This window comes from Physella acuta, unplaced genomic scaffold (genome assembly GCF_028476545.2).
Source record: "Physella acuta isolate Inbredline_101_S28 unplaced genomic scaffold, ASM2847654v3 ptg000079l, whole genome shotgun sequence".
Classification (NCBI taxonomy): Eukaryota; Metazoa; Mollusca; class Gastropoda; family Physidae; genus Physella; species Physella acuta.
The window spans coordinates 28,305-55,972 of NW_026731599.1; the positions used below are offsets into that span (position 1 = coordinate 28,305).

At 36.4% G+C, this 27,668-nt stretch overlaps 1 protein-coding gene across 6 annotated transcripts in view; it reads right to left on the minus strand.

The window, feature by feature from the left end:
- Nucleotides 1-21,005, minus strand: part of LOC131954955 (protogenin) — a gene marked incomplete at its 3' end in the record, with an annotated part of 47,597 nt that extends 26,592 nt beyond the window's left edge. For 2 of the 6 annotated variants that reach the window (XM_059318841.1, XM_059318808.1), the window contains 1 exon segment: nt 9,068-9,319. 6 annotated transcript variants of the gene reach the window in all.
- Nucleotides 21,006-27,668: the final 6,663 nt, after the last annotated feature.

Sequence of the window (27,668 nt, forward strand, 5' to 3'; positions counted from 1 at the left end):
GTTACATTTTTAAACTTAAAGCCGTTTGGAAATAATCAATTACACTCATTTTTATATTTTTGTAATGAATATAAGCTGTTGAAAAGCCATTTAGAATTATTTTATCAATTCAAATATTTTCAAAATTGCCCTCAACCTCTCATTGAAGTCAACCGGATTGGCCAGGGAGAATAAAACAATAAAAGTCAGAACAAATTTTTTCTATGAAAAAATACACAACAATGATCTACGGTGTAAAGCGTAGTATTGTATTTATATTAAATAATGTAACATCCCCAACCACCACAACACCACGACTCTACTAATCCAAATTCAAAATAAAAGTATTTGCTAACTAGTAGCCTAATTATTTCTTTGACTATTTCTAGCCTTAATGAAATTGGAAGTAATTTTGTACTTATTACACAAATGGTATAAAATATTCAATTTTGGTTGCAAAAGGTGCTTTCTGGGAAAAACAAATTTGGGGCCTTTTGGAAAGAATTGCATGACCAAAAACAATTGCGCACTAACTGAACAAGAAAAATGTGCATATAATTTTTGGGTAAATATTACTTCATATAGCAAATTAATTCTATAAAAATTAATATAACATCTAATTAAGTCAAATTTAATGTGGGATTGCATTGTTATCAGGTCTTAACCCACGTGCCAAATTTTGAAAGAAAAATTGGTCAGTTAGAAGTGATGAAAATTTTGCTTGCCAGTTTCCAGCCGACAAAGGCACTGCAGAGGTAGCAAGTCCAATTAAACCCTGTAGGAACTTTTGTAAGAATAATGTCATACGGCAAAGTTACTGAAGCCAACTTGCACAATTAAATAGGCAATTGTTTTACTGGAGTTACCTCCTTCCAACACACACACACACTTTCACACTTGGAGGCTTCTGATAAGCATTTTATGAATTTAGCATTGATAAGTTACTTAATCATATGCTGATTTAATATTTTTTGTTGGTTGGGGTATTTTGTTCTGATTAGTACATTGTCTGTGAAAGTTGCAATAGGTGTCAAACACACCCCTCCTCCCATCTGGTCTAATGGTGTCATTGACAATTTTTATTTTTTATAAGGGTAGAAAGGTAATTCTGTAACCTTTAGGTCAAAATCATAAATATGAGTTAGTTAAATGTAAATAATGCCTGCGCTTGGATCATATTTATCGGGGCACGGGTTTACTTATTGCATGAAAGCTTTGAGTGTATGTTAATGACTCACTGTAATAGTGAGGTAGAACACATTTCAGTGACCACCCAGGTGTCTGGGACTAAGAGGGGCAGCCAAATCGCACCCTGCCAGGGGCTGCCCATGCAAAATTGATCCCCCCTCCCCCGCAGAAACATTCTTAGAGTATTCTAATCAACTCCCCAAAGTTTCATAGCACTCAGATGAATAATGTCGAACAGCATCAAACTTTTATTTTGTTATATACCCGTATATTGAGAAAAATCGCACCCTCCCTCCCAGGCAATCGACTTTTTTTATAAACCACCCCTGCTAATTTGAATTTTTTTTTTTTGCAGATACCTCCCCAAGAGTATTCTCAACAATTTCACTAAGTTTCATGGCGATCGGATGAAAGGTGTAGTAATACATAAAAGACAAACAGACAGACAAATACACACACACACATTACTTTTTTTTAAATATAGATAGATAAAAGATGGATCAGACAGTAAGAACTTCTCTCAATCTCGCCACTGCCATGGTCTATTCCAATCACTTTCAATCTAGTCACTGCCTAACCATGAATTTCTTAAGAGCTGTAACTAATGTGATTTAAAAATCAGTGTATGTTATAATTATGACATTAAAAGAGAAGAAGAAAATGTGTATATCTACCAATGTTATTGCAGCTGTAAGCCTGTCTGACCTGGCTTCCAGTGATGACTGGGTCTTTGAATATCTGCTCACTGAAGCATGAATAGCTCTCTTGCATTATCAGCAGAGCAGAACCATACTTTGTTTAGAGTTAATAAGAGCAGGCTTGCTAGCTCTGACTAATAGCTTAAGCACTGATACTTGCTAGCTCTGACTAATAGCTCAAGCACTGATACTTGCTCGCATCAGTGAACAAGAACGCACTTAAAGATAGGATGTCTTCATATTTTCAACAACCAAAACTTAAAGTAACTTAACCTTCTAAGCCACAGGGAAAACAACTGGAAATATCCTATACTGAAAGCATCATTAGGCAGGCAGAAGAATTAGTGAAAAACACAACCTCTTTTAAGGCTGTAAGCAGTGAATTGGCTTGAATGACTTCTGTTGGTCTACAGCCATCTCTCAATGACATAGTTTACAGGGCATGCATGTACCTTTTTTACATTCATTTTAATTGGATTACTTTTCTCTACTTATTTTTTATATCTATATATATATATCTATATATATATATCTATATATATATATCTATATATATCTATATATATATATATCTATCTATATATATATCTATATATATATATATCTATATATATATATATCTATATATATATATATATATCTATATATATATATATATATATCTATATATATATATATATCTATATATATATATCTATATATATATATATATCTATATATATATATCTATATATATATATCTATATATATATATCTATATATATATATCTATATATATATATCTATATATATATATCTATATATATATATCTATATATATATATCTATATATATATATCTATATATATATATCTATATATCTATATATATATATATTTATATATATATATATCTATATATATATTTCTATATATATATATATATATAAAACTCAATTCTGTATGTTTGTAATAAGTTTGTCGTTGACATACTTCGATGGATTTAAGTGTTAGATTATTAAAGTCCTTATGGTCTAAATTTATGAGTTAAAAAATTAATATAGAAAGTTTTGGGAAATAATTTTAATTTATCAAACTGAAAGTAATAATTTTCGGCATGTTCATTAAACACAAGTTTTAAAAATATCATCTTTTACAAAAATTCTAATTATGTCTTTATTTAGTCCTATAGCACTTATTTACTTTGATAAATTAGGAAAACACAATTACTTCCCTTTATAAAACCATTGCATTAGTGGAAAAGAATTTACTTTTTATTACTTTGTTTTGGTGTTGGGAAAAAAAATAATTACATAATTAGCGGGGATTGATCAAGTGCAAATGTTGTAGGTATTTTACGGATAAGCTTGGAGTATTATAATTGTTCATTAAATTGAAACAGGCGCGTTCATTTAAGTGAGTGCAAAAGACTATGAATAAGTTGGGTACTATAGTCGTTTATTAAGCTAAAGCAGGTGATTCCGCCCCTTGCTAGACTGTGAGCACTTTGCGTTTATGTTCGCGTTAGTGTTTTCTTTGTGTTTAGGTTGGGTTTGCGTTAGTGGTTGCGGTTTGATTTGGTTCGTTTTTGTTCTTTCTTTTTTTCGTTTTTGTTTGTGTTTTTTTCTTTGGGTTTGTTGTTAGGTTTTTGTTTTCGTTTGTATTTGTAATTGTGTTAGCGTTATGTTTGCGTTTTGTTGTTTTGGTTGGTTGTGGTTTAGGTGGGCAATGCCAGGTTTATGATGATTACTAAACACACAGATAATGGTCTTTAACAGGAAGGTTTTTCACAGAAGCTAGAGCAGGGCCTGGCCGGGACGGCTAGTATATATATAAAAAGCAATGTATGTGTGTGTGTGTTTGTCTTTTATGTATTACTACACCTCTCATCACATTGCCGTGAAACTTTGGGTAGTTGTTGTGAATTTTCCTGGGAAGGTTTCTGCGGAAAAAAAAAATTCAAATTCGCTAGAGTATATAAAAATAATAAAAGTGAATTGCAGTGACACCGTTCACACGATCGCTATGAAACTTTGGGAATATGTTGAGACAGTGTTTTCACAAGCTGTCTTTTTTTTCTAATAATTTTTACTTTAATGACATTTTGTTTGTTGATCTAATTTATCTTTAACTAATAGGGAGCTACTAAAACTATAAGTTTTTGGTTTTCAAGCAATCACCAAGAAACTTTGGAAAGTTGTTATGAATATTGCATGGCAGTGTTTTTTCCCAGATAATTTTCTAGAAAGGTGCCTAAAAGAAACTCTGAAATTTGGGAATGTTTCTGGCATAAAATATTCATTTTATTTCGAATGGCGGGGCCCAGCAGTAAAGCCGTGCGGTTTGCCACCCAGATTTTCCCAGCGGCTATCTTAGCATCTGGGATCTGTTGATTGGGTCGTGCGGTTTGCCACCCAGATTTTCCCAGCGGCTATCTTAGCATCTGGGATCTGTTGATTGGGTATCCGGCGCAGTGGGTCAGTGTTACTACTTAATTTGCAGGCAAATTGCACTGGCGCATCAAGCCGCGCCCGGCGGTCGTGTAACCAGGTGCGTCTCGGGCTCAGGCATGAACACTACGGCGCCTATATCCGTTTTAATGAGCGTCATACACTAGGAATGCGAAGAGCTTCTCAAATCAATTACCAAATCGAACAAGGGATTTCCTCCAGTGCATCAGCAGGAGCAAAGGTTGGGCTCCCCGATATAGCCGCGGCTACCTGAGTGCAAGGGATCCACTGATTGCGCGCCCTGCATCGATCAAACTGCGACGTCCCAGGTGTACGGATGACACCAAGCACAAGCGCACCCTACACTAGTGACACAGTGAGCCTTTACGTTAGATGATTAAAACCGAACCAGGGGCCGCATCCGTCTACATACGGTAGTGTAACCAGTAACATCTGCAACGTCTGTAGGCGGTCGCTGAAAGGTATTCAACCTCCCTATTACGGAGGTTGATGAACATGCACTCAATGCTTTCACACAGCACGCCCAAGGGCGTCTGAGCGGTAGTGCGGACAAACCCACGCCCCAGCAACAAAGATCCTAAATAAATAGCAGAGCCGTTTTTTACATTTCAACAATCTCATTTTTAGCAAACAAGGTCACGCGACTAAAAGTACAACAATTAGTAAAATGGACCTCAAGGAACTTATTAATCATTTTGAAAAGTTAAAAGCAGAAAAAAAAATATCTAAATAAATCTCAAGACAATTTAAAAACACTACTTCTATGCCAGTGTAAAAGAACTAATTATTGGTTTGTTTGTACACCAAAACTATTTCATCATTTTGTACCAAAATGTTTCCCTTTTATAACCAAATATTGAAAGTTATTCATATTTTATCTAAGTATCAAGTCATCTGAGAAGTATCTCTATGAAAACGAGAATAAACATCTTCTTGAGGAGTTGCAATCAGATAGTAGAACAAATTATAAAAGCAGGATCAAACAGCTGGTCCTTCAACTTTAAAGTTGATAAACTATTAAGAAGCAGGCCTTTGATACAGCGTATATGCAAAACATTCATGTTATTGAGCAGTATTGTTGCTTTAGTTTGGTGTTTGTTTATACAGCTCATTGTTGTTGCTCTTGGAAGCAGGTCCAACAACTATTGCCACATGTGAAAGACCACAAAATAGAACGTGTCAATAAGGGAGGATAACAGAGGCACATTGTGTTTGGTACAGTCAGAAAAAAGTTGTGCTCCCAAAGAAAAATCATGTCAAAAACCACACTCAAAATGTACTTTTAGTGCTTTGTTTATGTGTGAAAATAACAAAAATTATTGTTATAATGATTACCATGTTATTAGTTATTTTAATTACTTAAAAGTCGATTTTTTACAGGAATGAATGCTGTATATGATAAATGTAAGATAAAGTTCTTTTGTCAATTTTTTAACTTTAAAAAACGCATATAACTGTGATACTTCGGTGCCGCAGAAAGTGCTGATTTCAATTACTTTTTTTTTGGGAATAAACGTTGTCGGTTTTTGCTTCAAAGCATGTAGTTTAATAACAGATTAGTAAAATCTATTATGTGTTAAAGTTACATTTAATTTTAGTGCAGATATAATTTTTTTGTGCTTAAAATGATTGTCAATTGTAGAGAATCAATATTCGATTTAGGCATGCACACGTACACGGTGCACTGTAGAGTTTTTTTTAATTTGACAGAAGTGTTTGACGATGGGAAACGAGAACGCCACTGATTATTAAATCTTTTTAGTACCATGCATATTTTTTTAAAACTTATAACCATCAATATGAAAAATAACTTACATTTTTAGTGATGGATTTGAATTTAAGTATAAACTTCAGTTTTACAATGTTTTTGGGTGATTGTGTATCTAGATGTAGCACATTTTTTGGTTGGCAACCATGCTGTAATCAGTAAAATTAGGTCACCAATCCTAGATGTTTTAAGTATTTTTAATGCATCTGATTTATTTCAAGTAGCATTATAAAGACTATCATTTAAATTGGTTTATGGACCAGTTCTAGATCTAATTATATATTTCCATTCATTACCAATTATATACTAGGGGCCTATTAAATTGTAATAATGTTTTTTAACAACTGGTTTATCTAGTCTATCAGGTCATAACTATCTGTTTAAAGTACTAAACAATTATAATTAGCCACGTAAATGCTTAACTACAGAAAAAAATGTTTTTTAGACATATTTTACTATTAATGATTTCTATAATTTAACTGCTAGGCCTATATTTTTCTGACCCAGAATGTTTCTAAAAGCCCAAATTTTGAACATTTTTAAATGGAAGGGTGGTCATTTTTTTTTTTAATAATTATAGAAATAAGCTATAAACTTTTATCTATACTAATAGTTTCGCTGTCTGTTTCTGTCTATGTATCTATCTATCTATATCTGACAAGAACGCGATAGAGAAAACACAAGCAAAATAAAAACTTTCATAGTAAAATAGAAACGAAATATGACTTCATATTGAGCATATAGTAGAAAAGAGTCGAAAGCTGGGAGAGTGCACAAAATATATATAACGTCATTGATTCTCGAGTAAACATTGAATTAAAAAGCCAATTTTGTCCAATCTAAGTGGTTTGCGTGAAGAGTTTCTTTCATACAATTCTTCTGGTAGGGGCAAAGCCCCCCCCCCCCCCTCGAGAAAGAACATCTAAGCCCCCCCCCCCCATCTCAAAAGAAATGTCGTCATCGATACTCTATAATAAAATTACCGCCTAAATAATGTGTGTAAGCTAAAAAGTGGTTTGCGTGCAGTTTCTTTCATGCAATTTTTCGGGTGGGGCTTCGCGTTTTGCGTGTAGAGTTTATTTCAAGCAATTCTTCGAGTAGTGGCTAAGTGCAACACCAGTGTTTCTTTCAGACTTTTTCCTCTCCTGAGCGGGGAACTTGAAATTTTCTAATCTAAAATGTGTTTAGCGTGCAGTTTCTTTCATGCAGCTCTTCCAGGCTCTACCTTTAGTTTCTATGATCAACAAATGCGACCAGACATTTTCCTCCCCCGAGAGGGGTGGGGGTACTTGAAATTTTCGGGGGCGGGGGTGGAATTTATTGGGAGGGGAAAAAGTATATAATTATAGTTCGTTGAATGGGACGGTAGACATGTTTTGTGGTGTGTGGGGGGGGGGGGGGGGGGGGCAGAGCCCCCATACTCCCAATTAGAGTTGCCTGAAAAAAACTCTAATGTGACTTTTGTCATCATTGAGATAAGGTGCATGGTTTAGAGGTATGGCTACGACTATACTTAGTATAACTGCGCGATAACTATGCGTAGATCATGCTTAAATCAGATTAAAATGCCGATTCCAGATAAAAATCCGTTATCAATGTCATTTTTCGTTTCTGTTTGAATTTGAACTATAGGTGTTGATTTTGGTTTTTGTTTAGAGAAAATAGACATCACTATCAACCTAGCGCCCGTTGTATCCTTCCTCAACGGGCCATTTTTCTCGTATTGTATATTTTGTAAAGTTTGACATAATTATAAATAATTTTATGCTTTGGTGAGACTTCTGTGCAATTATGTTGTTGATATTGTGAATTTAGTGGATTTCAATACATTTGGGATGTAAAAAAAAAGTTTGAACTCTTCCAATGTTAAGCAAAAAAACTGATAGAATATCTAATATCATATGTCAATCCTCCTAAAAATGTGAAATAATTACTAAAATTTAATGAGTCACCTCTTTTTCACATTACGAGATATAGTGACTATAGATCTAGATTCTAGATCTAGTATCGGCCGATTATTACGCACCTAAAAACAATAGATTACCGATAAATCTAGATTCTACATCTAATAAATATCATAATAATCATATGAATCTAGATCTAGAGTAGATCTAGATTATATTAGGACTAGGCCTAATACTTATTACTATTATATCTACTTATTAATAAAGATCTAGATTCTAGACTAGGCCGTAAGTTTTATATTCAATTGAATTCAGGGTAATCTATCATTTGAGGTACGTAAAATCGCCCGCGGCTAGTAATGTACGAAAAAGTTACCTCATTGTCAAGGCTTTAATAGAAGTATATTGTATTATATTTGTGTCAAATATGATAAATGAATAATAAACCTAAATCAATGGCTAAATATATCAATATAGGCAAGAAATTAACTTTAAACAGCAGTGTTTGAGAGCAGGATTTGCTATAAAAAAAAGCGGCCATCTGTAAGTTAGGGTGGCTTCCCCTGAATCTTGCGCTATAAGTTTACAATTTTAAAAAAATAAAGAAGATGGCTGCTATAGTAAATGAGCATGGTTGCATCTGTTGGAAACATCGCTAGTCTTCATTTATTACTGAAAAGTTTTAATTCAGTTGTTTAAAAACAGGTAGATCTATAGGGCTACTTAGATCTAGATCTATAGTAGTCTATACCTAAATGAAACAAGGAAACATTTTTATATTTTTCAAAACATAAATCCTCCTCAAAATGTGAAATAATTATTAAAATTTAAGGAGTCACCTGTTTTTCACATTACTAGAATCTAGTTGCTGGCGATTTTACGTACCTAAAACGATAGATTACCGAACTCAGTACTTAGATAAAAAAAAGATATCTAGTATATGACCAGATACTATACTGTTAAGTATTAGTATTTGACCTAGATTTCTAGATCTAGAATAATCTCTAAAAATCTAGATCTAGACCTTCGATAATATTAATATTATCGTTTGAAATCATTCAGACGAGAAAAAAAAATGTACCCGTTCACATAACGTAGTAGATCAACAATCCGACATGCTTGTTTGCAAATGGTCCCTCCGTGATACTTCACTCTTCCTTTTCTGACGTGCCGAGCGGTGCAGGCTGAGCGGGGTTTATCGTCTGCTTTTCAGTAACGTACAGATGAGATGTGTAGGCCCAGCCTACCTCAGCTATACTGGACCTTTTTTTTTTTTTTGTTGTTGTTTTTTCTGCTGTGGGCCAGCACGTGCCAACACGTGAGATGGGTATTGGGTGGTACTTTAGAACAGTAAAGGAAAAGTGATATAGAAATCTAGATAGATTTCTAGATCTATTCTAGATCTATCGAGACTCTAAACACTAAGACTTAAGCCACATAGATCTATGAGTGCTAAGCATTAATTGCCTACAACTAGATCTAGGTCTAGAACTAGAATCTAGAATTAAATCCTTGAATTTGACACGTGTGAGTTCTTAGATATTATGCCATATGTGACATATGTCATATGGGGTATAGACTATATAGATCTAGGTCTCAAGACTTAGATCTAGTTAATCTAGCCTATTCTATCAGTGGTGTAGCTAGGATTTTTGGGCCCCCTATGCAGCATGCAAAAATTCTTATTGGGCCCCTGTAAATTGTGTATTTTATACTCCATAGTTGTGTATTTATACGGTATTATTATGTCGTTCCCCGTCGTACGAAATATCTTTGATTTTATTCACTTTGATGTAAAAAAAAACATCTACGAATCATCTGTAAGCCTGTAACATTTAAGTAAACTAACACAGTAGCGTCACAGGGCAGGGGCCTCACAATGTAGGCGTAACACCATGACCAAAACTCGTAAAATTTGGGGTGCCCAACTGTATATTAGTGCCGAGGCGGCTGGAATACACCCCTTTTTTAGCGCAATTTCCATACGGACAATTGCGATTATTAACTCGTCATTTCTGGATGGATGTGTGTCCGCAGCTTTAAGTCGTATCTCCTCAACGAAGCAATATCGAGGACTAGTTCCAAAGCAAATATGTTAAGCAAGTTCCGAGGATGATTGTGGGCCAAAAAAATTCCCGGAATTCCTTCCTGGATTTCCCGGAAAAGCCAAAAAACCTCGAAAATATGCAGTTTTTGGATGGATGTGTGTCCCCAGCTTTAAGTCGTATCTCCTCCTCAACGAAGCAATATCAAGGACTAGTTCCAAAGCAAATATGTTAAGCAAGTTCCGAGGATGATTGTGGGCCAAAAAAATTCCCGGAATTCCTTCCTGGATTTCCCGGAAAAGCCAAAAAACCTCGAAAATATGCAGTTTTTGGATGGATGTGTGTCCCCAGCTTTAAGTCGTATCTCCTCCTCAACGAAGCAATATCATGGACTAGTTCCAAAGCAAATATGTTAAGCAAGTTCCGAGGATGATTGTGGGCCAAAAAAATTCCCGGAATTCCTTCCTGGATTTCCCAGAAAAGCCAAAAAACCTCGGGGAAAAAATGCAGTTTTTTTGCCCATATCTCGGCAACCAGACACTTACCAATCGATTCCTGCCATAATTTAGAACAATATTGCCGAAGAAAGTTTTCAAAAATATCCTTTCGTTCGGTCACAAAAAATTTTTTTTAAAATTACATAAACACCTACAAACCGATCGTTCTCCTAGCTTGAACGCACCCCAGCATTGTACGTCTTGTGTTTTGTCCCCGTGTGTGCTTTACGCTACGACAGATCTATTTTTAGATAACATAAGGAAATTGCGCTTAAATTGTCACTAGACTTTTTATTAAATTGTTCCTTTAGCCTTTGATTATAGTAGCCCTCTGTATCCCTAGGCATGTCGCTCACTAAAACAAGTGTATGCGCCGTAGTGCTCACGGGCAGAGCCCGGGGCGCCGGCTGGTGCACTTGTGCAGTTTGACAGTTGAATTAAGCAGTAACCCTGACCCCTTGTGCAGGACACAAGGGTGCTAAGTAAGCCGCTGGGTGGCAAACAGAACCGCCTTACTTTCAAGGGGCGCTCTCCGAACGAAATAGAAAAAAAAATAATGGCAGAAAACTTTGCAGGAGTCAGAGTTTCTGTCTGGCTTCTCTTCGATGGGGGGGGGGGGGGGTGGGAGGGTGAGGGGAGACACTGCTTCTCATGTGTGCAGAGTTTCTTCCAGGCATCTTTTGGGGGGGAGCTGCCCCCCCCACCCCCCCCCGAAAAAAGTCTACCGCCCCCCCCCCCACCCCCCCACCCCGAACGAAATGAAATTTATATAGAAAATATACTTTTAACAGTGTCCCGCCCCCCCCCCCCCCCCCGAAGAAGTCTACCCGCCCCCCCCCCCCCCCCCCCCCCCCCCCCCCCCCCCCCGAAAATTTCAAGTGCCCCACCGGAGAAAAAAGTCTGGAAGAAACACTGCATGTGTGCGGTTGTGGGTAGGAAATTTTACGTTCAGTAGAGGTTTGTCTGAACTATTCTAAACGACTTCCCAATGTTTCTTGGCGATTGGATCATTTTAGTATTAATGCATAAAGGACAAGGAGACAGACAAACAAAAATCTTTAAGTAGCGGCATATTGATGATTAGAGATAAATTAGATCAACAAGCAAATTGTGATTAAGGTTAAAACTAGAGAAACATTGACACATTTTCGACTCAGCGTGTTGTGAAAACACTGACCCCGACTGTTATTTTTAAAAAAATGGCTCAATTGTAATCATGGATGGATGAATTTTTGTTGAGGACAAAGAGTTGAGAGGGGAGGGGGTGCAGGTTGGTGGTATAGAGAGTTTTTAGCGTTGCGTATAAATTTGTGGGTGCCGATGCCAATCTCTCATTTATAGGCTAATTCTCTCAACGGCTTGCCCGACAATGCAACAAGGCTTAGTGTTATTAATACCGATCAGCATTGTACACCCCCCCCCCCTCCCCAGTAAGAAAGGTTTGGGGGAGGGGGGGCTTTTTAAAATTTATTACTTCTACAGTAGGAAAGAAACTGGATTTCCGTTTTCTTTTTAAGATTATTTTTATAATAAAAATATTAACTTTCCAACGTAAAAGTTTTTTTAAAAATTGAAGGGGGGAAAAGGGACCCTATTTGCTTTGGGCCCCTATGCCTTGCTTACGCTAGCTTTACGGTAGCTACGCCATTGTGTTCTATGTATTTTTCAAAACATATTATCTGGATTTTTTAAACAATAATCTTTAAAAAGTGTTTATATTGTATTAGGCCCATAAGGCCTAAATTAAAAGCCTACCAAATCCTGAAATAGATCAGTTAATATTCATTATATATCATAAAGAAAACGCTGTTTTGAAAAAAAAACATGTTATAAATGTCCCACAGGGCATAGATATTAGAATCAAACACTGTAATAAGCCTGCTCAGTCTACTCTCCCTCTCTCTCTCTCTCTCTCTCTCTCTCTCTCTCTACTTAGATCTAGATCATTTGTCCTTAACCTTGTTGAAGGTTCCAAACCCCACCAAACCCCACCAGTTTCGTATGTGAATTCACAGAACCCTTCTTTTATAGGAATTTTTTTTTTTCAAATTCAATACCTACCGTAGGCCCTTGACTCTAGTTGTTTGTGCACACAATCTGTGCCTCAACTTCACTGTGTTCAAAGAGCAAAACAATTAAAACATGATTTTCACACCAAAAACATAATGAATAATGTCTGCAAATCAGTGTGACTTCTGCTGTTGCCCTTCAGAGACGAGAAATGCGCGGTTTCATCTTGGCAAGTGTCACTCTCGTATAATTTCCGCAACTAAGTCTCTTCCTATTCTTCGTTTAATATCCAGCATCCTCGAAAAGGATTGCATGAGAAGATGTGTTGTAATATTGTAACAATTGATTTGAAAATCTCCAGAGCTTTAATGTTGTTATTTTATATTAAACGAGCCGACCTGCGGCGTAGCATACGCCGCTATTTAGTGACAGGTGAAGACAGTTGTCCAAATGGGGTGGGTGGGTACACACTGTTGCGCATGTCTGGAGAGCGAGGGAAGGGGCGGGAGGAGGGTTAGAGGGTCGGCGTGTGTGCATGGTGTCCCGCATCGTGGGGCGACCTAGAGAATAATATACATATAGATTGGGTGAGACCTATCCGTAACAATAAACGGGGTACATAATATACATATAGATTGGGTGAGACCTATCCGTAACAATAAACGGGGTACATAATATACATATAGATTGGGTGAGACCTATCCGTAACAATAAACGGGGTACATAATATACATATAGATTGGGTGAGACCTATCCGTAACAATAAACGGGGTACATAATATACATATAGATTGGGTGAGACCCATCCGTAACAATAAACGGGGTACATAATATACATATAGATTGGGTGAGACCTATCCGTAACAATAAACGGGGTACATAATATACATATAGATTGGGTGAGACCTATCCGTAACAATAAACGGGGTACATAATATACATATAGATTGGGTGAGACCTATCCGTAACAATAAACGGGGTACATAATATACATATAGATTGGGTGAGACCTATCCGTAACAATAAACGGGGTACATAATATACATATAGATTGGGTGAGACCTATCCGTAACAATAAACGGGGTACATAATATACATATAGATTGGGTGAGACCCATCCGTAACAATAAACGGGGTACATAATATACATATAGATTGGGTGAGACCTATCCGTAACAATAAACGGGGTACATAACCATTTGTTGACACCAAAACGCTTAGAGCGTTGTAGTTCGATTTAGTCAACGAGTATAGTAGCCCACCTTATCCATACTGTACTTTTTAAAACGAACGAACGCACCATAGTGCTCACGGGAAAGTCCGGGTCGCCGCCTCATCGAACTTTTTTCCCACAGAAATCTCCCCAGTAGTGTTCTCAACAACCTCCCAAAGTTTTATGGCGATCGGATAAAATGTGTAGCGGTACATATAAGACAAAGAAATGCAGAAGTAATATTTTAAGATTTCTTTAATTCGCTATCAATCGTGTATTTTTCGATCTTCTGATAGGATCATGTAAAAATGAACATACATCGTGGGGTTCTAAACTTGTCACAAACTGTTTCTTCCGGACTTTTTTTTTCTCCGGGGGGGGGGGGGGGCACTTGAACTTTTCGGGTGGGATGGACTAATATTTCCGGGGGGGGGGGGCGGACATTGTTAAAAGTATATATTTTCTATATAAGTTCCAATTTCGTTCAGACAAGGGGGGGGGGGAAGAGAGGCCTCAAAGAAGCTCTGGTCACAAATCGTTATTTTTAGAACTCGGCTTTGCTGACGAAACTTAACGTGTCACCCGGTGTGGCACCTAATGGTGTCACCCCCCCCCCCCTCGAAAGAAAAATTGTATGCTCCCTGTCTCTCTCTCTCTCTCTCTCTCTCTCTCTCTCTCTCATATATATATATATATATATATATATATATATATATATATATATATATATATATATATATATATATATATATATATATATATATATATATATATATATTGGCTGGTTAATTTAATTGTTTTTCTTTAAGTAAAAGGTTACTTGATTGCTTATTAATGAGGCCAACTAAAATAGTTGCATAGTGCAGACTATTTTTATGTATTGAATATTATGTCGGCCTTTGTTTGTTGAGTTTTTTTGGTTGTCAGATTTTGCTTATTTTTTACAAGCTTTTATTTAATTCACTTCCTCGAACGAAATGAAATTTATATAATTTATATAGAAAATACATACTTTTAACAGTGTCCCACGCTTTTCTTTATAGTAATTTAAATAGTTGTCTGTAATTTATTATCTACTTTTTAGTGCATTAGTACATAAAAGCTTGTTATTAAAACGTTTTTTTATGAAAAAAAAAATTGCAGTTATATTTTTGTTGTGTTTTATCATAACTAAATCGGGGGTTAATGTTCCCCCATCCCTAAATCACAAATGAAGCTCGGATCTCACGTCGCGGTGGTCAGCCCGTGATGTCACCAGGTAACTTATGGGCTTTAGGCCACGTTAAATAACCTAGTCTCCAGGACTCCAATAATTATTGTGAATCCAATCAGCGGTGTGGACGGTTAGCTTTCTCACGGCCATTCCTCTCAGTTCCGGTTTGACCACGATAGTCAGTTCACCGCATTTCACTTTAATGGCCTGTCCAGTGCAATGGTGGCCGCGGAAGCGCTGGTCAACCGTCCCCTTAGTTTATGAGCGTAAGGCCAATATCCCAACCTACGGGTAAGGCAGGTGGTTTGAAGTGATGGGAAAGGGGTGAGTCAAAAATAGCCTATATAAGAGGAAGGGTGGCTATGGGTAAGACACACACACGTAGCTGGGGCTAGACATTATGGTCTAGGCCTTGAATGGTGGCAGCCTTAGGGCTTGCCGCGAAGGCTGGCTTATTGGCCCAGCCGATGTCTTGTTCCTGTAGATATGTGTAGATATATGTTTGATTATGAAGTCAGAACTAGGGATAATAACATTTACACGTGTCATTCTGAGATTACATAGCAGTGCAAGAAGTAAAATTAGGACTAGGAAGAATAACTTTTACACGTTTAATTCTGAGATTACATAAGCAGTGCAAGTAGTGTAGGACTAGAGAAAATGACATTTACCTGTGTGAATTTTGATTTGCGTAAATGCAGGTTTGCTACTCAAACTATAAGTTGTTTTTTATATAATTAATGTCAGTGACCGAAGTGAATAATTTCACCTTGAAATGTACGTTTGACTATTTTTGTCTTTTGACTGGTATTTGAAATTCCAGTGATGTTTTGTCAAATATACAAAGACGGGCCATGTCTTATTTGTATTGTTTCGTTGTTATTGAACATTTGTAGACCAAATCGAAGTCTAATGAATATAATAAATGTATTGAACTGCGTATTAATAAATTTTATTTTTAGTTTAACATTAATGTTGTCTAAGTGTCTGATAAACCTCTTTGTACCAACGAGGATGCACGAAGTTGAGAGAATAAAACCATCACCATCTCTCTATCGGTATACGACCGACCCATTACCCCTCCCCCGTACATTTTTGGTGTCCGAAGTGGGATCCTTCACTCTCCCTTAGTGCCAAATAATGAAAACTCCCCTTATATATTTACACACATATTTTCTTTATAGTTATTTAAATAGTAGTGCATAATTTATTTTCTACTTTTTAGTGCATTATTACATAAAAGCTTGTTATTAAAACGTTTTTTATGATTTTTTTAAAATAACAAATTAACTGGACAACCAATTACATCAAATTTAATGTCATCTTGCATTGTCTTCATGTCTTGACCCACGTACCAACTATAAACCTAATCTATCAGTTAGAAATGCCAGAGTTTTCGCTCGTGCTTTTCGATCTAGACGGACTGACGACTGACGACAGAGGAAGCTTGTAAAAATATATTTATCTTTAGTCGGTTATTAAAACAGGCCAATGTAGCATTGTTTTCTCTATATTAAGTAGGTTTATGTCATTTTTCTCTCCTCTCCCCCCCCCCCTTAGGTCGGGTCGTCAACTTTTACGTAAGACTTTCTAACTCTAATCAATCATTAATTTACCTGGCAAAAAGCGTATTTCTTTGATATATTTTCCTTTATTTTGGCAAGATGTCACCCCACTAAATGGTGTCACCCCCGTAAATGGTGTCACCTTACTAAATGGTGTAAACTGGTGCGGTCCGCACCCCTCGCCCCCGCCTCTCAACGCCTTTGACTTAACGTTTTACAAATTATGTAATTTTAGACGCGTGACCTTATTTTCTAAAACTGAGTTATGTAAATAATGCCAATTTTTCATGTATCTTAGTTATGTCGCGGGTTTGTCTACACTGCCGCCCAGACGCCGCAGAGCGTGCTGCATTAAATTATTGATTGTACGTTGGTCACCATCGTTAATAAGGAAGTAGACACCCTCGTCGACCGACCGTGTATCTTAGGCGTCGTGAGCGCTTTTTAAAAATTACCCGCTGAAGTACCTCATTGAATGTAGTGTATCACCGTGTCCCTATTGTAGGCGTCATAGTGCTCACGGGTGAGCCCGGGACGCTGCAGGTAAGCCGACCCCCGGGACGTCGACGGACGTGTCTGGATCAATTTAGCGAATGGTATAGCAACCCATCGTATTGCTCTCTTTAAATCGAACGTCGGGACCATATTGCTTAAGGGGGAGCCCGGGTCGTTGACAGAGGCTCCGAATTTAATTTAGTTAACGATATAGTAACTTATCATATCCACCGTATATCGCTCTATTTAAAATCGAACTTAGGGGCCTAAAGGCCGAGCTTGGAATGCCAAATCTCACACTGTCTGGGCGGAGGCGCCTGAATTAATATCGTGAACGGTATAGTAACCAATCATATCGACATTGTATCTCTTTCTTTAAAACAAACGTAAGCGCCATATTGCTCAAGGAGGAACCAAAGACGCCAAATCGCATTCTGTCCGGGGCGCCGGACGACGCGCCCGATTCGAATTAATGTGAGCGGCTGGAGTGTGTTTATCTGTTATTATAATTATTTGTAACTAAGAAGGCGAATGTCGCTTTTTATGTTCCTTTGAGGATTGTTGTGGTTTTTAGTTAAGTAGTCCGCTATTATGGCGCTGATATGATTTTGATTTTACAATGGTTTGTAGCCTGGTTATTGTGTCTTGTTTATATTTTAATGTTATTATTTATGGAAACTTTGTTTTGGATTGTTGCTCTACTTTGCTTTATGTCCTGAATGTTACTTATTATTGTATTAGGGACTATTTTCTTGTGCGTAGCATTGGTTTCTTTGTTCGTAGTATTGGTTTCTTTGTTCGTGAATGTGGTGTGTCGACATGGAGGGATATTCTGCTGGAATGTCGAGGCCTGTGTGTTGAAGAGTTTCTGTGTCACGTTTATGTGGTGTATGGACGGTGGTCCGAAATTGGGTGTTTTGTTTCGTTGAGTTCTGTTTGTTTTGTATGTCTTGAGTGTTTTATTTTGTCTAGATCTAGATTCTAGTTTTTTTTATAATAACTTTGGTTCCATATTTATTATTTTGTGAAATAAATTTTATATTATTGTTAAAGCTTTTTTTTGTGTTTTTAATTTAGACTAAGGTTAGGTTATTAACCAGTCTGGGTTTATCCGGGCTTGCACTGACCGGACAGTAGTAGTAGATAAGCCTAGGGAAGGGTAGATAGATATAAGGTATCCCCCCCCCCCCTAGCAGGGCTTACATTAATAAACGAATCTAGCCCATGGCATTCATAGTGTATCACATCACATTGTTTAACGTAAAAGTAGGCGCCATAGTGCTCTTTGGGGAGCCCGGGCACTAAATTGCACCCTGCCCGGTGCGCCGCCCCTCCGAAATTGAAGTTATGTTTTTCGTAGAAACTTCCCGGGAGTATTCTAATCCACTCCTTTTATTTTTGTGGCGATTGAATAAAAGGTGTAGTAATTAATAAAGTACAAAGACACACAGCAACATTCACACACATATTTTTGCATACGTTCACACACACACACACATATATATATATATATATATATATATATATATATATATATATATATATATATATATATATATATACATATATTTATTTATTTATTTATTTATTTATTTATTTATTTATTTATTTATTTATATTTATTTATTTATTTATTTATTTATTTATATTTATTTATTTATTTATTTATTTATTTATTTATTTATTTATTTATTTATTTAAAGATGTATTACAGTGTATCGGTTTTCAGAGATAAAAAGAGCTTTACGGCACCATACGTTATGATTTTTTTTATGTTGGCTGGTTTTGTTTTTTTTTATTTGAAAGGATTATTTTTTATAATTTTTTTTATTCGAGTGACATTATCAGCTGTCGGCTCATCTTTTATGGTCTATACTTGATAAAATTGTTACAGCTGGTGACAGGCTGTCAAGTCATCAAATCATGAAGGATGAGCTAAACCTCGATATACATTCAGCTTCACAAAAATCACCACTCACTAGTAGCGGATTGAGGGAGTGGGGCTGAAAGAGCTGCAGTCAGAGGCTCCCGATTTTTAGGGCCCCCAAATGTACCGCTTAATTGTTAAGAGCTGCAGCCCCGGATTTTTAGGGGCCCCAAAATTTACCGCTTAATTGTTGGTTTTCAGAGCCGGCGTTAGGGGGTGGCGAACGGGGCGGTCGCCATAGGCCCCGCGCTTGAAGGGGCCCCGCGCTTCAGCAATGTCATTGTTACCTGAATTAGTTCGTCAACTTAAAAAAAATTGTTGCTGAATTCAATTGGGAAAAACTAAATGGTGGAATGCCGACGTTGTTGATTGTTATAACCGAGGCCACGGTTGATGTTGGTGAGTCCCATCTGAACTGGGACAGGCCGTAATTCGATACAAAAATAGTGTCACACCTACCCTTTGTGTAGGGTACGGTCGCCTGGCATTTGACCTGAGCTGACTGGAGATGGCGGTCGAGAATTAGCCCACGACGTAAAGAGATACCCTATTGTATGCGGACCGATGAAGACGTCCTTTTATTGAGCAGACGGGATGTCTATAGTAGACAGTTAGTGACCTGATGAACTCTAGTCCTGACTTTCTTGTTGTAGATGTCGTATAATGTCGTATATGTACAGTGTTTCTTCCAGACTTTTTTCTCCGGGGGGGAGGGGCACTTGAAATTTTCGGGGGGGGGGGTAGACTTTCTTCGGGGGGGGGGGGGTGCGGACACTGTTAAAAGTATATATTTTCTCTATAAATTATATAAATTTCATTTCGTTTTCGGGGGGGGGGGGGGGGCTACTCTATATGTAGGCCTACTTGTCTTGGTATAACAAAATTAACATTCAGTTGCGTGCAGAGGGGTGGGAGGAGGGCGACGAGGAGGGGGGGGGGCTTAGGATCTATATCAGGCGGCATTAAACATTATTATTATTTTTTGGAAGAAAGTTAAAACTGTTGTTATGTTGTGTCACCTTAAGGATTCACCCCTTCAATAATTAAGACAATAATGATTTTGGTTTTAAAATATTGTATGAATTCTAAACAAATTTTGAAGTCTATACTGTTTTGATACATCAGGCCGAGTTCGCTGTATAGTAAACTTTATTTTCCTTATTATTCGGCACGTGATTAAATTTTCTTAAGTGATTTGGTATGAATTACATAACTGTTAAAAGTGATTTAATATCTTAGCAAAGAAAAAAAAACTACGAACATTGGGTTAATACATGGAAGAGATAAAAATCTGTTATTATAGTGGAAAGTTTGACATTAGCTTATAAACTCCAAAACATTTGTGTTATTATGTGTACATCACATTATATAGGCCTTTATACACACACACACATATATATATATATATATTAAGTGCCGCACCGGGTGACACCCGACCTCGCTACGCCACTGCACACACTTAAGTATAAATACCACCTGTCATCACCTCCTACCCAGACATTGTTTATATAAAACCGACTCTTCCTAAAATATCATAGTCTGGACCAGCAATAGCTTATATATATATATATATATATATATATATATATATATATATATATATATATATATATATATATATATATATATATATATATATATATATATATATATCTATATATATATATGGGGAAATTTTAGATTAATCCGCCCCTGCCAACCACCCATACATAAATACAACCACCCACACACACATAAACACAACCACCAAAACCTGAATTAAAATTCAGCAAAATACTGAACCAGTAGACAATATTATTGACACAGCCGGTAATATATTGGCACAGACGGTAATATATTGACACAGCCGGTAATATATTGGCACAGCCGGTAATATATTGACGCAACTTTGTAACTGAAACTTACCATCGCACATGAAATAGCCAGACCACGACTGGATGCCGAAACCTTGGTGACCTTTGGCCTACTCTGGCTAAAAGAGCCGATCGATTGATGGGAAGCTCGAGTTTCTAGCAAGAAATGATATCAGCACGAGCAACATTTGCTGGGCTTGTCATTCTACAAGCAAAGATAAAGAGGTTTTAATAGTCAGCTTACGGTTTGACTAGTTTAAACAGCTCATCATGAGAAGAGAAATAGGACAGACATTGTTACAGAGAGAAATAGGACAGACATTGTTACAGAGAGAAATAGGACAGACATTGTTACAGAGAGAAATAGGATATTGTTACAGAGAGAAATAGGACAGATATTGTTATTACAGAGAGACATAGAACATACATTGTTACAGAGACAAATAGGACACAAATTTTGATAGAGAGAAATAGGACAGACATTGTTACAGAGAGAAATAGGACAGACATTGCTACAGAGAGAAATGGGACTGACTTTGTTACAGAGAGAAATAGGACAGACATTGTTACAGAGCAAAATAGGAAAGAGATGGATACAGAGATGGATACAGAGAGAAATAGGACAGACATTGTTACTGAGAGAAATAGGACAGACATTGTTGTTAAAGAGATATATAGGACAGACATTGTTACAGAGAGAAATAGGACATTGTTACAGAGAGAAATAGAACAGACATTGTTACAGAGAGAAATAGAACAGATATAGCTCAAAGTGGACATGACACACCCTCACATCGACAAAGTACTGGTGTGTTGGACTCCCCTTATTGATTGTTTTTATCCACCCCCTGTCGTCGATTGCTGCCCACTCAACAGAATTTATGCAACACTTATACACCATTCGGACACACTGACACGGTATACACGAAAACATTAGACGACGCTTTGATTTGGTCTTCTAGTTAATGGAGCCACCGTCTTTATCAATGTTTTATCATGTGGCCAAACTGTTTTATCATGTGGCCAAATTTTTATCATGTTGCCAAACTGTTTTATCATGTGGCCAAATTTTTATCATGTTGCCAAACTGTTTTATCATGTGGCCAAATTTTTATCATGTTGCCAAACTGTTTTATCGTGTGGCCACATTGTTTTATCTTTTGGTCGCAGAGTTTTATTACTCCCATATCTTTTTAAAACAGGTTGTGTCAAATCTAGGTATGGAAACCTTACGTATGTGTAAGCCTTTACAGTTTAGTCACCTAATCTACCATCAGGTACTATAATCCACTGAGTGTCAGCGCTAATCCGAATAAACCTAGGGTGGTTACCTCCAAAACTTAATTTAGATTTATTTTAAAATAAAATACTTTTAAAAAAACGTGGGTACGTTCACCATCAAATTTCCAAAATTCGTGTGTTGTGTGCTTTTCGCTTTAATCATAAATCTACCCGACCCACGTTTTTTGTCATCAAATGTATGAACAGTCATCACAAGAACCTGCACAGCTCGAGGAAGCACAAAATCTACGAGCAGTCATTGGTAGATCCCCTAGGGTTAATCTAACCCCTATTTTCTACTTTTTAGTCCACAAGAAAAACGTTATTTTTAAAAAAGTTTTTTTTAAGTATTTTATTTTCTCCTTTTTAGTCCGTTGCTACACATGAAAAACGTGGTTTTTAAATGTTTTTTATATAGTTTATTTTCTACTTTATCTAATGACTTGATTAAGTATGACTTGACTAAGTGTTTTTAAATACATAAAAATTTAGAGGATTTTTTTATCAAAATAAAAATTTCACTAAGGGGTCTTCACAATGCGCGTCACACTTTTTATTGAAAGGCCCATTTTCAAATCTTGAGCCACCGATACGCTTTAAACAGAGAAGGGGCGTAATTTAATTAAGCTAATTTAGGTCTCTAATTGCTAGTTTTTATGATTGCATCTGAAATTGTTAGGCGAAAATAGCCTGCATGCCGAATTTCAGATCTCTAGAGCAATCAGAAGTGGGCTAATTTTCGTTGTCAATTTTAACAACAAACAAATCCATAAACAAACGCAAAGCTGAGTTAAGAAAAACGTGGTAAAAAGCAAAAGAGAATCATCGAATCCAAACTAATATTATAAAGATTTTTATATTTGTTTTTAATTATTACAAGCTTTTATTTAACTCACTTCCTCTGTCGTCAGTCTGTCTAGATCAAAACGCCCGAGCGAAATTACTGGCACTTCTAACTGACGATACGGATCGTAGTTGGTACGTGGGTCAACACAGAAGACAATGCAACATGACATTAAATTGTACTTAGTTGGTTGCCTAATTAATTTTTTATGAATTAATTAAAATTTTGTCCAAATTAGTAGGCTGTCTCATCAATCTATTCCGCACTATAAGATACGCGTCATCACGTTCATCAGGTGCGCAATGAATTTAAGTCATGCAACTGAATGGTAAATTTTAAAAATTTAAAGTAGGCCCCTACTGAAAAAAAATTAATAAAAAACATTTTAATAACAAGCTTTTATGTAATAATGCACTAAAAGTAGAAAATAAATGATTCTCTTTAAATATATAATAATACATTACTATATTACTATAAAGAAAAGCGCGGGTCTCTTCCTAAACATTAGTAAAGGTATCCAATAGATACAATAGTGACACACGATTTTCTTTATAGTTAATTAAATAGAAGTGTATGATTTATTTTCTACATTTTAGTGCATTGTTACTACAAAAAAAATTCATAAAAAACGTTTTAATAACAAGCTTTTATGTAATGATGCACTAAAAAGTAGAAAATAAATTATAGACTACTATTTAAATAACTATAATGAAAAGCGTGGGTCACTTTAGTATCTATTGGATACCTTTACTAATGTTAAGGAAGACACCCACGCTTTTCTTTATAGTTATTTAAATAGTAGTCTATAATTTATTTTCTACTTTTTAGTGCATCATTACATAAAAGCTTGTTATTAAAACGTTTTTTATGAATTTTTTTTTCAGTACTTTACATGTTTTATCTACAATAGAGTTACATGACTAAAAACCATTGCGCGCCTACTGAATATCACGTTCAGTAGGCGCGCAATGGTTTTTGAACGCAGCCATTACGTGGTCGTGATGGCGCAGCTATTGATGACGCGTGTGGTGTGGTTGGCTAGACATGCCTACTAATTCGGTCCAAATTTTAATTAATTCATAAAAAATCAATTAGGCATCCAATTAAGTCAAATTTAGTTTCAGATTGCATTGTCTTCATGTCTTGACCCACGTGCCAACTGTGAATCGTGTCGGTCAAGTAGAACTGTCCGAATTTTCACTCCTGCGTTTCCGTCTAGACTGACGACAGACTGTCGACTGACGACTTACGACAGAGGAAGTGAGTTAAATAAAAGCTTGTAATAAAAGCTTGTTATTAAAACAGTTTTTTTGTGAAATATTTTTTTGTGTTATAGTTTTTACCTTCTCGTATAAAGAGTATAGAAAAAATATTGTAAGTTTGCACGAAAATCACATAAAATTTGTTAGTTTTTAATGTTTTACATCTCATTACAAAATATTATACGGAGAATAGGGGACCTATTTTAATCGGGCAAAAATTATAAATGCCAATCTCCTACCAACGAAACTTCACAAGTGACCGGTCGGTAATTTGGTCCGGCTATTAGTATTAGATTGGTTCTTACTTCTACCTGCGCTCAACAGACTGCTAGACCAATTTCTAAATATATATCCAAGTTTGCTTCATCACAACATAGATATGTTTTGCATCTTACTGCACTGGAATCCTGTAGAAATAATATCACCATGTTCAACATGCAGGGTATGGTTAGCTTTTCTCAATTTTTTTAATAAAAAAAAAATTAATTAAATGAAGTCCGTTATGGCAACATGAGTCCGCATTTATTTTTATATAAAAATATGCAGATTATGGAATGAAATATATTTGTCTATGTATACACATAGACCCGTGCAAACTCCAAAATGCACTTATAATATAAACACACACACATACACCAGAGGCGCCCGGGGCGGACTATACATTTTTGCGCCCCTCCCTCCCATTCTATTTGTAGTTATTCCTGTCTTTGAAAAAGCGCCCCCCCCCCCCCCCCCCAAGTAAATAAATGAATAAATTGGAAACGTTTGTGGAACTTCTTTCCAGTAACTATCCCATTAGATTTTCAATTTCGGTGCGACAAAATTGATATAGAAAACAGTTCAATCAATGTGAAAAGCCTTGAAGAAATTTATTTTCGTAACTTTGACGGTATAGAATTCAATACTTCAGCTTAAAATGAGCTTTTAAATTAATTTTTCTACCCCGTTTGGCACCAACTTAGGATCGGCGCCCGGGGCGGCTGTCCCACCCGCCCTCTCCTAGCTACGCCACTGACACACACACACATATTGCTAAAATCCTCATTGGTGAGTGATCTGTAATTTTCTATGTGCGCATTTTTTTTTTTTTCAATTTGTGTGTTTCATAATGGAGTATCTAGATTGCACTTAGGTGCCCTTATTTTCTTATACCCCACCCCTCCTTCGAAATTAGATAACAAATAACTGTGGAGAAAAAGAGAGATGGGTGGACTGACGGACACACTGACAGACAGTCAGGTGGGTCGGTCAGGTGGGTCGGTCAGGTGGGTGTAGTGCAAACCACGTTTGGTCAAACCATTTCTGATTACACAGCCCTAGCTGACAGACTGCCTGTGGACAACCCTTCGGTCAACAGCATCTATGTATGTATGATCGGAAAATATTTGCAATTTATGTTCCTATGCATTTTAGAAAGAGCGGTGGTATTGAATTAACGTACATAAAAATAACGTGCTGCGTATTTGTTGGGTGTGATGTTTTATTTTGTTATTTTAGGTATAGTATAGTAGATTGTCTTTTTAGTTTGTTTTTTTTTTTTAAAGTTAAAGTATGCAGTGGTTCCATATCTTGTTTTCTGTAATAAGGTTATGATTAGTTGATTATTTTCTAACTGAATTAAGATTAGGAGTTTAACTAGCGTGGGTTTAACCAGCGTGGGTTTAACCACAGTTGCTTTGACTATATCATAGTCAGTGTGTGTGCCGGTGTGCCATAACAATAACGTGATTATTAACGTGATTATATAATATTTATGGCGTTGAAGGTTTGTTAAATTTTGAAATATGATTTATTTTTGTGTTGTAAAATGTGCCCAGAATCTTCTAATCAAAATGTGCCCAGTATCTTCTAATCAAAATGTGCCCAGAATCTTCTAATCAAAATGTGCCCAGTATCTTCTAATCAAAATGTGCCCAGTATCTTCTAATCAAAATGTGCCCAGTATCTTCTAAACAAAATGTGCCCAGTATCTTCTAAACAAAATGTGCCCAGTATCTTCTAAACAAAATGTGCCCAGTATTTTCTAATCAAAATGTGCCAGGTATCTTCTAATCAAAATGTGCCCAGTATCTTCTAAACAAAATGTGCCCAGTATCTTCTAATCAAAATGTGCCAAGTATCTTATAAACAAATGTTACCTAAATATTTTGCTGAGGTCCAATAGGTCAAGACACCGTTAATATTCATAATTCAAAGAAACTAAAATGGCATTACACCACCCCCACACATAACCCACACACCACCCCCACACACCACCCACCACCCACACACCACCGAGACACACACCACCGACACACACACACCACCCACCCAGACACCACCCACCCACCCACACACCACCCACACACACACCACCGAGACACACACCACCGACACACACACATCACCTAGACACACCACACACCGCCCACACTCCACCTAGACACACACACACCACCCACACACACACCACCGACACACACCACCAACACACCACAAAAATCCATATGGATTCCCTAAAAAAATCTTTTCTCCTTTAAATCTATTTAAAAATTCAAGGCATGCCCGTACAAAACCAAACATGAGCATCGCCAACCGTCCATAGAAAGGTAAACTATTTTCCAACCGTCCATGAAAACTATTTTTACTTGAACTGTAAGAATTTCGCCTCTCTAGTCGGCCTATTAACACTACATAGATGGGAGGGGGGGGGGGGGGTCGTGACAAGCAAACACAGGTAAAACAATCGCCCGCTCAAGCGATGTTATGACATGGCGCCTGATGGTAAAATACTTGAGACCTACTCAGCCAGTATTACATCAGCTATGTTGGTACTCCTTTCCCGAATACAAGTAACGTAGATCAAAATTATACAAGCGTTATGGTACATTCATATGTATATATATATATATATATATATATATATATATATATATATATATATATATATATATATATATATATATATATATATATATATATATATATATATATATATATATTCTCTTTTGTAGTGCATTATTACATAGAAGCTTATTATTAAAACGTTTTTAATGCAATTTTTGTTAGTTTTGTTATTATCACAAGTATTAAGATCGTTTTTATTACCTTTTGTTAAGCTCATGGTGCTTGTGGCTAATTTTGTAATTTAGTTTTGAACTAATTCGTTAAAACTTTCCATTTTGTCAGTCTCGGATGATTATGTAATTAAATCTAGTTTTTAATCTAATTGGGTTAGTCGTTAAAACTTAATTAAAAATGACTAAATAATAAGAGGAGAGAAAATAAGATGAAGTACTAGCGATAGTTTCATCAATTGGCCGTCGGTGAACAGTTTTTTTTTTTTTTGTTTTTTTACGGCCGAGGGATGTTTTTTGCTCCACCGCGCATTAAGAATTGGCAGATAATAGTCTTCCAACGATTGAAAACTACTGATACTGATCAGGTTTTAACGCAGATATTTTTAGCCGTGTTGTATGTTGTGTCAACTTCTTTTAT